Source organism: Manacus candei, unplaced genomic scaffold, assembly GCF_025592945.1.
Source record: "Manacus candei isolate 608988 ecotype Guabito, Panama unplaced genomic scaffold, ASM2559294v1 h1tg000049l, whole genome shotgun sequence".
Lineage (NCBI taxonomy): Eukaryota > Metazoa > Chordata > Aves > Passeriformes > Pipridae > Manacus > Manacus candei.
Window position 1 is genome coordinate 12,380,880 of NW_026138097.1, and position 12,112 is coordinate 12,392,991.

General features: G+C 43.0%; 2 protein-coding genes across 9 annotated transcripts in view; both read right to left on the reverse strand.

The window, feature by feature from the left end:
- The window catches only part of ATXN1 (ataxin 1), a 476,222-nt gene that overhangs the window by 329,575 nt on the left and 134,535 nt on the right, over positions 1-12,112 (reverse strand). The window lies entirely within an intron of this gene.
- Positions 1-12,112, reverse strand: part of LOC127476333 (uncharacterized) — a 414,088-nt gene that overhangs the window by 285,456 nt on the left and 116,520 nt on the right. The window lies entirely within an intron of this gene.

Here is a 12,112-nt window from a genome sequence, read left to right on the forward strand (position 1 = left end):
AGAGTCCACTGGATGCTCACTGCCAGCCACTGCTAAAGAGAGTTAGCAAGGGTGGAGCTTGGCTGTCTCTTTCCCCTCGATGTCAGCGCCAGCTCATGCCTCTCACCTCTCTTGACTTCTGAATTTAGCAAGAATCAAAAAAATTGTAGGAATTTAATTGTCTTTGAGACTTCTACTTCCTGCAGGATCTGGTGGGAATTAGCCAAGACAGTGTTATGGGAAGGGGGAAATGGGGATGGACAAACAGACAGACATCATCACCACCACACAGACCTCATATCCTTGGAATCCAGGCTAAAAACACTCAGGCTCTGGAGCAGAAATACTCATGAAAGCATTTCATAATGCTTTACCAAGGAGTGATATCAGTATCATTATCTGCATTTTATGGCTTCAGCACTGACTGGTCATGACATGCCTCAAGACACTCATCAGATAGTCGTTCCTTCGGACTCTGCCACTGTGCCTCCCGACTGCAAGTCAGTGCCCTACTAATGGAGTCATCCCAAACCAAAGGTTGCATGAGAGGAAAGGGTTGCTGGAGTTAATATGTGAATATCTAAACACTAGCTATTCCCTTTGCAGAGAGGACGGAGAAGGAAGAATTATAAAGTTATGATAAAAAACAAGAAATGTAATTCTCCTTTCAAAGGGCAAGACCTGCCTCTAACAGGTTCAGTGCACTCGGCATTGCAGATGCATTTAATGAAAAGGCAACACAGGACAGGACTGACTGAGTGTTTGCTTAAATTAAGAACCAAAGCAGAAATCCAGTGACTGAGCAAGAGAGAAGGTGGGATATGAGCTCCAGTTTTCTGATTCAAACTCCTGGGGGACCCACTCTAAGAAACCCATAATGTTTCCACTGCACTTCAAATCCAGCTATGCTAGCATTATTCAGCCAAACCTTACCAAGGCTGAATTTTAAGCATTTTCCTTTGTTCCCTTTGCATGTGAAAGAATAAAGTAATTGGTAATTGGTCACGAATCATTTAAATGATTCCTTGTTTATTAAAAAATGCAATTTCCCTTATATTATTCCTTAGGTTTCAAATTCTTCACATCACAATTATTTCTTATAAGGGAAGAATGTTCTTATCATTATAAATCGAATATAAAAAAATTAGAAAATAAGAAGACAGGAATTATTGAATTTATTTTTTAATGCAAGAAATGGCATGAAAGTGCAGCGTGAATTGTTTTTTTATGCCTCTAATTGCATATCTTCCTCTGTATCTCCTCCTTTCTTATTGTTTTCAGGTAAAGATCAAGGATACAATTTCTTCCCTACTCCACCATAAAACAGAAACTAAGTAATGAGCCCAGCAAGTCCTGACCTCTGCCATCAGCTCCTACCTGCTGTCAGCCTGTTTGACATCAGCAGGGTGGAAATGCATCTACCTGGATACCATAAGCTGTCTCACACTGCTGCTATTATTACTAGCCTTAAAACTGATGGCCAGCACAGATAACTATATTTCTTGTGACAAGGACTAATATTTGTTTTGAGTTGCTGCATTGCTACTCAATATACATGTTATTGCATATTAATGCAATGTCAAAAAAGTACCATGTGGTGATGCCAGGACAGAGCCTTGACCTCATTTTGTGATCTCCTTCATCAAAGTATCAAATCTTCTTTCCTGGACTACCTTTGAACTACATTAAAATAAACCAAGTGAAAGGATGCTATCAAAAAGGAAAGGCTTTTAAGAACACAATAGTTTGATACACAGGAACAGTTCCCCGGATGGGTGCTCCTTTCACTCTGCTACAAGCATGTCCATGTTGTCTGCTCTGACCAGGCAGGTAAGACTGGGATTAGAGCAGTAGCATCTTCAAGGGTCACATACTGTTTAGATAAGGCACTGGTCTGACTAAGAGCCACGAGAAAGCCTCCTACAGTCTCTGTTCCAGTAAGACGGTTTACAGACAAACAATCATCAATCTGCAGCTCCTCGTCCCCCACACCATCTTCGCCAAAACAGAAACGGAAAGTACAAAAAAAACCCCCCACAGAACCAAAAAGAGATGCTTTAATATTGTAAATCTTTTCTGAACCAAATCACTCGGGCTTTCCAGCACAATACACACTCTGAGACTGAACTCATCTGAATGCAATTTCAGTTTCAGCTACACCGATACCATACCAGCTTTGCACAACCACAATCAAACAGTTTGCTGTGCTCTTTGCAGCATTTTGTAGTCCTGAAGGAACATGTAAATGGAAATGCCTTCACTGAGCTTAAATGCATTATGTCATAAGCCTTAAAATGCCAATCATAACTTAATTAAGGACCATTTATCCTACTTCCATTTGCTTTCCTGAAGAAGCAGTCACCACTACTTTACATGTTACTGTTAGCACTGGTCTCATCAGACAATAGGCTTTGTGTTAACATGGTGGTTTCCCTCTTTGACCACGGATAAACACCATTCCCTACTGCTTCGAGGCTCCAGCCCTGAAATATCAGACAGCCTTCAGAGCTTGCACGGGTTCAACAAGCAGTCTCAGGGCTCAAGTTCATAAGAGAAAAAACAGCTACTACTGGCCTATGGGGGCCTTGGGGTGCAAACACCGGGATTTGCACCTTGCCACTAGTGGTCCAGTGTTCTTTCACCTGCCACTCCCCACTTTCAAATGCAGTCATGTCAGTGAATAAAGCTTTTCCTGCTCTTTCAAACCACTTTTATGCATTTAATTGGTGCAGATCTGGGAGCAAAACAGGAACTGCCAGTCCCAATCTGACCAAGGAGCAGCATTAAATCTGCAATTCTGATTCAGTTCTCCCGTTACGATGCTCCCAGAAAGATCTTACTAGGCAGCTTGACTGAAACCAATAACTAAGTCATGATTTAAAGCTGGTGAAATACCTGCAGTACAGTGAAAAATTGTCTACTTATTGTTTTCATGTATGGTTTATACAAAACAGACTTCCTCTAGAAAATGTGGCTCGTTCTGCATCTAGCCTGTCTTACACATGCTCCAGGAGGTGCAGAGCCAGCACACATCTGCTTGCAAGAACAAAACACATCCCTCTGGCACTAGACACACTGAGCCAGTGTTTACACACTGATCTGCTAATAAGGAGACCCGGGAATTCCAGAACACAAGATTTATATTTACTGCTATTTTACATTACCGTAGAACGTGCCAAGTTCGGGCACTTTAAATTATGAGGGCTGCTATTGCACATTCCCTTATCAGTCTTTCACACAACTGCGTTACTGAAGCATCCTGATAAGAATGTCTAAAATGTCTGCTATGTTTTAAAACAGCAAACTCTTCCTTTTCAGCTCTGACCCAGCCATTTCAGTCAACAAAGCTCTTTCTACTCTTTCAAAACACTTTCTACTTACTTAATGGTTGTGATCATACTGACTGTCTTGAAAACTGTTACTCCCAAAAACAGCATGGTTATTTATTCATGGTACTGGCTTGGCATGATATTTTGAGGACTACTGTTTCAAAATATGTATAGAACATGAACATCCATCTTTTGACAAGAGGTACAAGTATCACACTTCAAAACATCACATACAGAACATTAATGCACCTTCTAAATGAAGAAAATCAGGAAACTGTGCAACTAAAATGACCAACTTGCCAAAACCAGCATATGTTTGTGCACTTGTTTTTACATTCCCAGGCTCACTAAGATCAATATACACAGATAGATAGGCATGTGTGTATGTGTGTATACATATGCATTTGTTCTCAACTGCATTTCCCAGGAAGGTGCCAATTGAAGGAAGAACACTGAGGAAAGTAAAAAGCCATTTCTACTACAACGAGCAAAAATAGTTTTATTTGTTGTCATTTTGGGGTTGTCAAGGGTTTTTTTGATTCTTTCTTCTAAAACCTGTTTTCCGTAAGCTCACACAGTGTCTTTGAAACAATATTTGATAGCAAAACTAGCTATATTGCAAGAGCTACAGTTAGAATTGAATGTTAAAATACTAAATTATGAAAGCCATCTATCCCTGCACTCATTCTGCAAGAATCCCATCTGGGAAGGAAGAAGAGAGAGGTGGAGTGGGGAATGCACAGCTAATTAGTAAGGTTTCACAATCTTATTCAACCTGCCAACCTATTTTTCTGCCAGTCCTGCACACATAAATAGGATGAAAAGCAGAAAGTCCAAATTTTTCACACTTCTATTCTTCAGTTTCACCATTTCTGATTGTCTGCCTGAGTACCTCTGTCCCCTAACACACCACCTTCAACCCCCTCGGGGCTCCAGACCACTACCTCCAGAACCAGGGAAGTCATTCACATCCAACAAAGCAAACAAGACAGAAGACACCTAGCAGCATGTGTTTTTCTGCAAGCAAGGAGGCTACAGGCAGTTAGTTGTTCAAGATCTTCCCTAACGCTTAGTACCTTTCCTGCAGTCCCAGCAAGCCACCCAAGGCTGGATGACTCTTGATAACACATGCAATAGAACTCCAGGCAATACCTGGGCTGGTAACAGAGCCACATGGCACAGACTTGGGGGCTTGCGCCGAGCGGGCTTAGACATTTATAGGTACACTGCAGGGCAGGGCTGCACAGACACACTTGTTTGACTCTTACCAACCAGTGTCAGGCAGCACCCTGCTCAGTCTGATTAGCATAATCAAAGAGGTAAGAAGAGAAGCAGGGCTAATTAGCCTGAGCAAAGCACCTTGTCAGCTGGGGAATCTCTGCACGGGGCTCAGATGCACAAATAGATGTAGCCATCATGACTGAGCCTTTCCTACTCCCTGCAGTCAGCAGGTATTTCATTATGCCCAAGAACTACTTACTGCTGAAGCAACGTGTCTTGTCATGTGACAGCAGAGTGAGGTGATTCCTTAGTTCTTAATGCTGCTTTTTTGAAGCAAAGAGCTGCAGGGGTCTTACATATCAATGTATGATGCTTTCTCCCATTGCATGTGCTTAGACAGATACTCAACAGTCTTCCTTTGCATAATCTTTTTTGAGGGATGAGGATCCTATTGTGTTTATCATGTATTTGGTTTTTTTTCTATTCCCTTGTATAGTATTCTAGGGAGTTGAAGAGGAGAGGAAGAAAACAATGCTGAGAATAGTTTTGCTACTTCACTGTACCTTCCCCATCTCAAAATACTCTCCAGATGGAAAGAGTTTATTTGTAAGTAGGCAAGCAGAAGGCTGACTGAAGAAAAGTGATAATTAAATTAGAATAATAATAACAACAAGAAAACCCGAAACTAATGAAGACTGTCTGCTTCATTTAATTTAAGAAGAGACTTCATCCTATAATGAAGACATATAAAGCTCTACAGCTCACTCACCCTTTCTACGAATGTCATCAGGAGCAGCAGGACTGCTCACTAAGCCAAATCCCTTCAGTTGAACTGGTTTAACTGGTCAATGATAACAAGAAGGAAGTGCTTGTACTTACATTTCCTTGATTGCTCTGCAGGCTATCCCTCAGGTTGAATAAAGACAGTTATACAAACATTTTAATGGTTCTGGTAAAAGTAAAAGGGATTCTGGTAATTTGCACTGTGGAATTAACGGACATGTCTTAACTCAGAAATATGTTCTGAGGACCTTCCCACTTCAAACAGCAGCAGTACATGACTGAATGACAAAGAGACATTATTTTGCCTCTTTTCCCCATAAGAAGCTGATTCTTTAACAAAGTCACTTGCAGAGCACAGCTTTACAAGAAAACAAAAACCACGCCTTTCAAAAAATGTAGAATAGACCCAAAACACATTAACTGCAAACACAAAAAGTGTTAGCTCCTCCAGTGCTCTCCCTGTTGCTCCACCCTGAGTGTCAAACTCCCTTTTACTTCACCAGAGGTTCATGTTACCTGAAGTTTCTTTTTGTCAACTCTTTGCATCCGAAATGCTAAATCAAGCTGTTGAGGAGTCATGTTTTATCTTCCAGAGAGACAAACTCCTGGCAGCTGAAGGCTTAAATTTGCCCACTGTCTCCATTAAGGACACCTCTGTTGCAAGGAATTTCCATAGCTCTGTTCACAAATGCCTACCCATCCAGGAAGCCAACTCACATTTTGCCTGGGTTCCTTCAACTGGCACAGCTTTAGTAACACTTCAGCAGGATTCACTGCAGCCCCAACACTGGAAGTGAGACCAAGGCAATTTATAAATCACTACCCTGATTCTGACTGAAGGTTGCCTGGCACAGAAAACCACAAATAACCTTCCTCCCCTCATCTAATGCAGCCCTCACTTCCCAAACAGATTTCTTCTATTACTAGGGCAATAACTTGGTAATAAGTTGCAATAGTGCCATAAACTTTATTTGCCATAGTGGGGAGGGTTTTTCTATTATTTAAAGAGCTGCTGGGAAAACCAATTAGAAATAAATAAAAACCCAAGCATTTCAGGTGTCCTTAGTCTGTCTCTAGTTCTGACACCTCAACAGGAAAAGAAGCTAAGAGCAATCCTGGCAACTTGCTTATCTTCTTCCTCTTGACCTTTGTGCGATCAGGTGCCTCTGAAACATTCATCAGTGTCTGTAGTTGGAAACACCAAAGCTGATTAACAATCAGAAACATAAAACTCACTGAGAAGGAACACTGATAGCATCAATACTGCCAGTTTCAATAAGAGTATCTAATATTCCTTCCCAACATATGCATCCAGGGTCAACATGTCTGGCAGACTGCAAGCAAATTTGGAATAAATATGAATGAACGAGTTGTTAAGAACAGTATTTTGCTACAAAGGGCTAATGATCCCTTTTAACTAACCTACCAGTATCAGCAGCATTTCCTTTTGAATGCACATCCCAAACAGAAAATGGAAAAAAACCTCCTCTCTAGGAGAGCTTAATTTATATTCTCTTCCTGCTGCTGCTGCCACAGACATTATCAGCTTTGAGAGAAGCATTGGCAGGCTACGAGATACTGTTAGGGTCATTGTGGGCACAGCAAACCAGCTCACCAGTGATGCTAACTATCACAGCAGCACAAGAAAGCAGCAGTGAAACACAGGAGAGCATAAAAGAAGCAGAAGAAACGTTCTCACAGGCGTGAGACACCTATGTTTTGATCAGCTTCACCCCAGACACAACCTACAAATAGCAGAGCAGCTTTCACGCCATGCTATAAACCTGTGATGGCTGGGCTTGGTTCCCAATGCTTCTTCTTGGTTTCACTGGAAGTCTCTTGGACCAAGCAGTGCTGCAAGCAAGGACCAGAAATTTCTCCAGTCGACAGCACCAAGTTAAAAATAAGAGCAGCCATGAGCTACACTGCTGAACTATAGGAGATGCTTTGCTCTCATGGACCACACCGCAACCACACTGGTATTGTAATCATTAACAAGCGCATTCACCTGCCTGCCTTGCTGTGTTTACTCGCTCCAATGCACTAGTACCGCCTGGACTTCTCTAATGCCAAATCATGAAACAAAGCTGACAGCAAAAAGCTGGGGCAGCAGTTAAAGTGACTGCCAAAGAGAAATCTGTTTGCTCAGGCAAAAGCTGTTCTCAGTCCAAACATGGGAGTCATAATCTTACAGCCATTTGCTTGGAAGACAATGAAGGGAAGGCAGAACAGACTGGGAAACTACAGCTTGCCACGGTAGAGAAGAGAACAATCTTTGTGCCCAGATTTCTTTGCTCTGCAGGATAAGTTTTACAAAGCTGACAACCGGTAGCAACATGTAGTGGCCCCAGGCATCATGCCTGCCTATCAAAGACTTGGATTTTAGCCCTGGAGAAATTACAGCCTCTCCGTACTCTGGAAGCTGTACTGTCCGAGAAGAAAGCAAGAAAGTAATGAATGACCTAACTAAAAATTATTTTAATACACGGATTGCAAACTCTAAGCCATAAACTTAGAAGTGCAGGGAGAACTGGGAGAAGATGTGGAGGAAGAAAAAATATTTGTATTCACAGGAACACCATAGCCACAGATGACAAAGACAATCAGCTAGGGCTGCTATGATAGGAAAGTCATCTACTGGAGTGGTAGGGGCTGGCACACTGAATGCCAAGTACGGGTCCATGAATCCAAAGATAAGCCCTGGAGACAAAGGAGGAAGTTCAGCAGTTCAGGCTGGAAAAGACAGTGGGGGAAAGACAGCTTAGGAAGCTATCTCATGAGTTGAGGAGCCAGCCAGCAGGAATGTGGAGAAGAGAGAGGTAAATCCAAAGAAGCCGAACAGATGTGAATAAAAAGGCATTTGGCCCTGTGGCAGTCCCTGAATGCTGGAGGCTTCATTGCTGCACATCTTTCTGCAGGACTTGAAGCCATCCTGGCCACCCCTCTGCTGGGTGACAGGTGCAAGCAGGCACAGTCCAGCTCTCACCTGCTGTCCCTAGGTGCCCATACACTGACTGTACAGGTGATCCCCCACTGCCAAAACAGCTTGGCTGCTGCACACTGCCAAGGCAAGATTGCCACCCATGCAGTCTGAGGATGGTGGCTTCGGGGCCAGGAGAAGAGGTGAGCCGACCTGATGCGCAGAAACACGTACCACCACCCACTTCACATCTCCACAGACACAGCTGGTCTGCTGTATTTCTGCAACATCCATTTTAATCCAGTGTTCATCAGTGAAAACAAACTGTCAAACTGAAGGTCCAGAGTTACGGTCAGAGACTTTTTTTTGAAATCCCGCAAGAGACTCTCAGCTTCCTCTCCCAAACATCAGCCTTGAGCCATTCTTGCCTGGCTGGCGGAAGCCTGTGACATGAAATAAAAGCCAGGAAATATGACTTTCTGAATAAACATTTATTTGGTGAGAAATACTTCTGATTTTTTGGCAGAGAAATGGCAGAAACCTGAAGCCCTATGTATAGCATGCCTGCAGAGAGCAATTTCTATTTAAAGGGAAGCTGCAGCTGTCTGTAGCTCTTAATGAAGAATAATGCCTAGGAATAAATTACTGCCATTTCTGAGAGACATTTCTCAAATTAAAGCGATTCTTCCCTTCTTCCCTCTCACTATAAATACCAAGTGGCATGTACTGGGCAGTTGTTTGGAAGAACGGACACACGCAGCTCTGCTCTTTTATCAGCAGCCTCGTAATTTCCATAGAAATCCACGAAGTGGTTTAGCGTACGGATACCAAAGTGACACAAAAACAAAGACATCCAGAAACATTAAGTCTGCATGTGTCAAAGCTTCCCATCACTCTTCCAAGGTGTGTACAGCTCAGAATAGACATTGGCCATCACTTCCAATCATGCCACAAACCTGGCGTTGAGGCTCCAGGCGTGGGAGATGGCCACCCTCAGAAAACCACTGTAAAATGCTCACCAACCTTCAATTTTCATCACTTGTACATGCCTCCTCCCTGAGGAACTGCTGCAGCAGCAGCACAGGCAGCAGAAGGTGATGCTCTGGGGAGAGGGCGTGCCTGGGCTGCCGCCAGCCTGGCCAGGCAGCTCAGGAAGCAGCACTGACATCAGCTCCAGGAGCTGTGTCGCTCCCAGACCCGCCATAGGTCCACGTGCCAGGAAAAACAGTCCGCAGCCAGAGCGGGAGTATGGATGAGATAGGATCAGGGGAAAGGGAGCAAGGAGGGCCAAAGAGTGGAGAAAAGAGGCAGCAGCTCAAAAATGGGATGGAACCTGGGCTAAGCCATGTGCTGCCACAGCCTCTAGGATCCTCTCTGGGATCATCCCTTACAGCAGCAGCTTCCCACTGAAGGTGGGGCATAGAAAGCCTGTCCCAGTGAGAAGCAGGGATGTTTACTATCCTACCATCTGCAGTTTGCCCAAAATAAATTATAGATATGAGATCAACTAACCACATTTCTTTTTTTGACACATTCTGGATTTAGAGATTTATTTTCCATTTCCCACAAACCATGCCAGAGGTTTTCGCTAAGTGCAAAAAAAAAAATATTGCGAAGAAATGTCTGAGAGTGAGGAACACGAAGAGTTTATTCATTGCTCCTGTTAAAATGTGTTTGTGCTTGTGCGGCTAGCACTCCAAAAAAGCTGTGCCATATGTTTTCAGGATAGAAAAAAAACCCTCAGGATACCTAAATCCTACCAGAAAATTACAAAACTGTATGCTGGAATTCACAAGGTCCCCTCCTGCAAGAGCAAAGGAGCCTTGCCTTGCTTCATTTTCACCCCTTGCTAAGCAAAATAAACGTTCCTCCTTAACAAGCCCTTCTGACATCCCTTTTTCTCTCTTAAGAAGTGGAATATGGACTTGATTTGTACAAGCTCTGCTATTCCAGAAATGCGCTTCATCCAAATGAAGAGAGCAGTAAAAAGGAAGCGAGAAATTAGTACTGTTTAGTAAACAGGCAGTTTCTAGGTGGATACAACACACTGGTCCCAATTTACTGCACCCCTCCCTTCCCCCCCTCCCCCCCCCCACTTTCTCTGAAATTTGCCTGGGTGGAAGAAGGAGGCAGCAGAAGGGAAGAGAACAGCTACCACTTGCAGTGGGAAAGGTTTGATTGCTTTCTGCACATCTTAACATGACAACACCCTGCAAACTGGAAAGAGAGAGCAGTATTTTTCAGTAAAATCACTATATACTGGCATTTCCTTTCAGGATAAACACCATCCCTCCTCCTCTCTGGTATTCTTGTCTCCCTGAAAGGATAAAGGAAAGAGGAGAGGGGAGAGGAGGAGCCTGGCCAAGTGCCTCCTTCTTGCAGCAGTGTCCTCCGAGCAGAAGCCAGGTGACAGAATACACTCTCAAGGAACTTCTAAAAAGATCTCCATCACCTACAAATGACTCTCCAAAAAGGAACCAGTCTCGGATGCCAGGGTAAGAGCCACTCTCAAGAACACTTTTTCCCATCCACACCTGGCGAGAAGAGTGCTGCTTTTGCAGAACAGACCCAGGCCTTGTGTAATTCAGGGGTTTGGCATGGCAATAGCAGAACATCATGCTGTGCTTTAAGTGGGATCATTTTAAACCACTTAGGACAGGGCAGAATGTAATGATCACACTGACAGCATCTTCAATAGATATTCCATCCCCTGTAATGGTTGATGATTGCCTCCTTCTCTCATGCAGTTTGTCTGGCTGATCTGGCACACCACATACCTTAGAGGACCTGGGGAATGCTCTTCTCCACATGAGGTGGTGATGCTGTTGCAATCAGTGGAGGTGATTGCAACATCTTGAACAAACATCTCCTGTTATCCCAACAGCTCTGCATGCTAGGACAGTTTATTATTATTATTATTATTTAAGGCTGTCCTCCTCTGTTCTAGGATGCCAGCATGCAAAGTAAGCTCTTGTGGTTTCAAAGAAGTCTTTCAAAGTGTGGGAATAGGCTGATATGGCTATGTCTGCTTGGATACATAGACAGTGAGAAGCTCCAGGTCTCAGAGGCCCCTTATTCATCTTAATGAGCTACCAACTTGGCAGCTTAGTGGTACTAGTAAGTAACAATTTCAAATGTCAGCCTTGTTAACTATTTCACTGTAGATCAAAGCATGCAGGAAAGGCAAAGATGATGAAAATTTTTCAGTGTCTTCTCTAATATTTATTTTGCAAGTGGTTCTTGGGACAGCAGCACCACTTAGACTCTGTCTCAATCTGCTTCCCAAAGCCTGAACCCAAAGGGAAAAGCAGAGCAAAGGCAGGCATCCAACTTTCAGGGAGCTGGAAGGCATGCCCAACAGTAAGAAAATATATTTATATCTACTGCATTTATGAAAAGTGCAAAACCTAATTTGTTAAAACTAGAAGAATCTGCAGCTTGTTTTATCACTACTAACATCTTGAAGGACCACTGCATACTTTAAATACTAGGGCATAAGGATTTAAATACTAACTTGCCTGACTTTGAAATCCCCACAGTTCCTTCTTAAGACAAAACCGAGGATTATTGTAAAGCCTGGTAGGCAGAGAATTCTTATCTTTCTCTTTTTGTGAGGATGTTTACATTTGAGCTGCACGTTTGTCCATTTCCACCCAGAAAAGCAGTGGGCTTCAAGAGAAAAACAATGAACATAAAAAATATTTATGCCTTCTCTTTAGCCATCCCTCACGGGAACATTTTCTTTTATTAAATACCACAGCTGGATCAAGATCTTAGTTGAGTGACTGTGTTTCCTTCTGAAAGGTGTGCTACTCCAATTCCCATGAACACAAACCTCTGAGAGGAGCATTTTTACTGAAAATACTCAAACTAATATGAA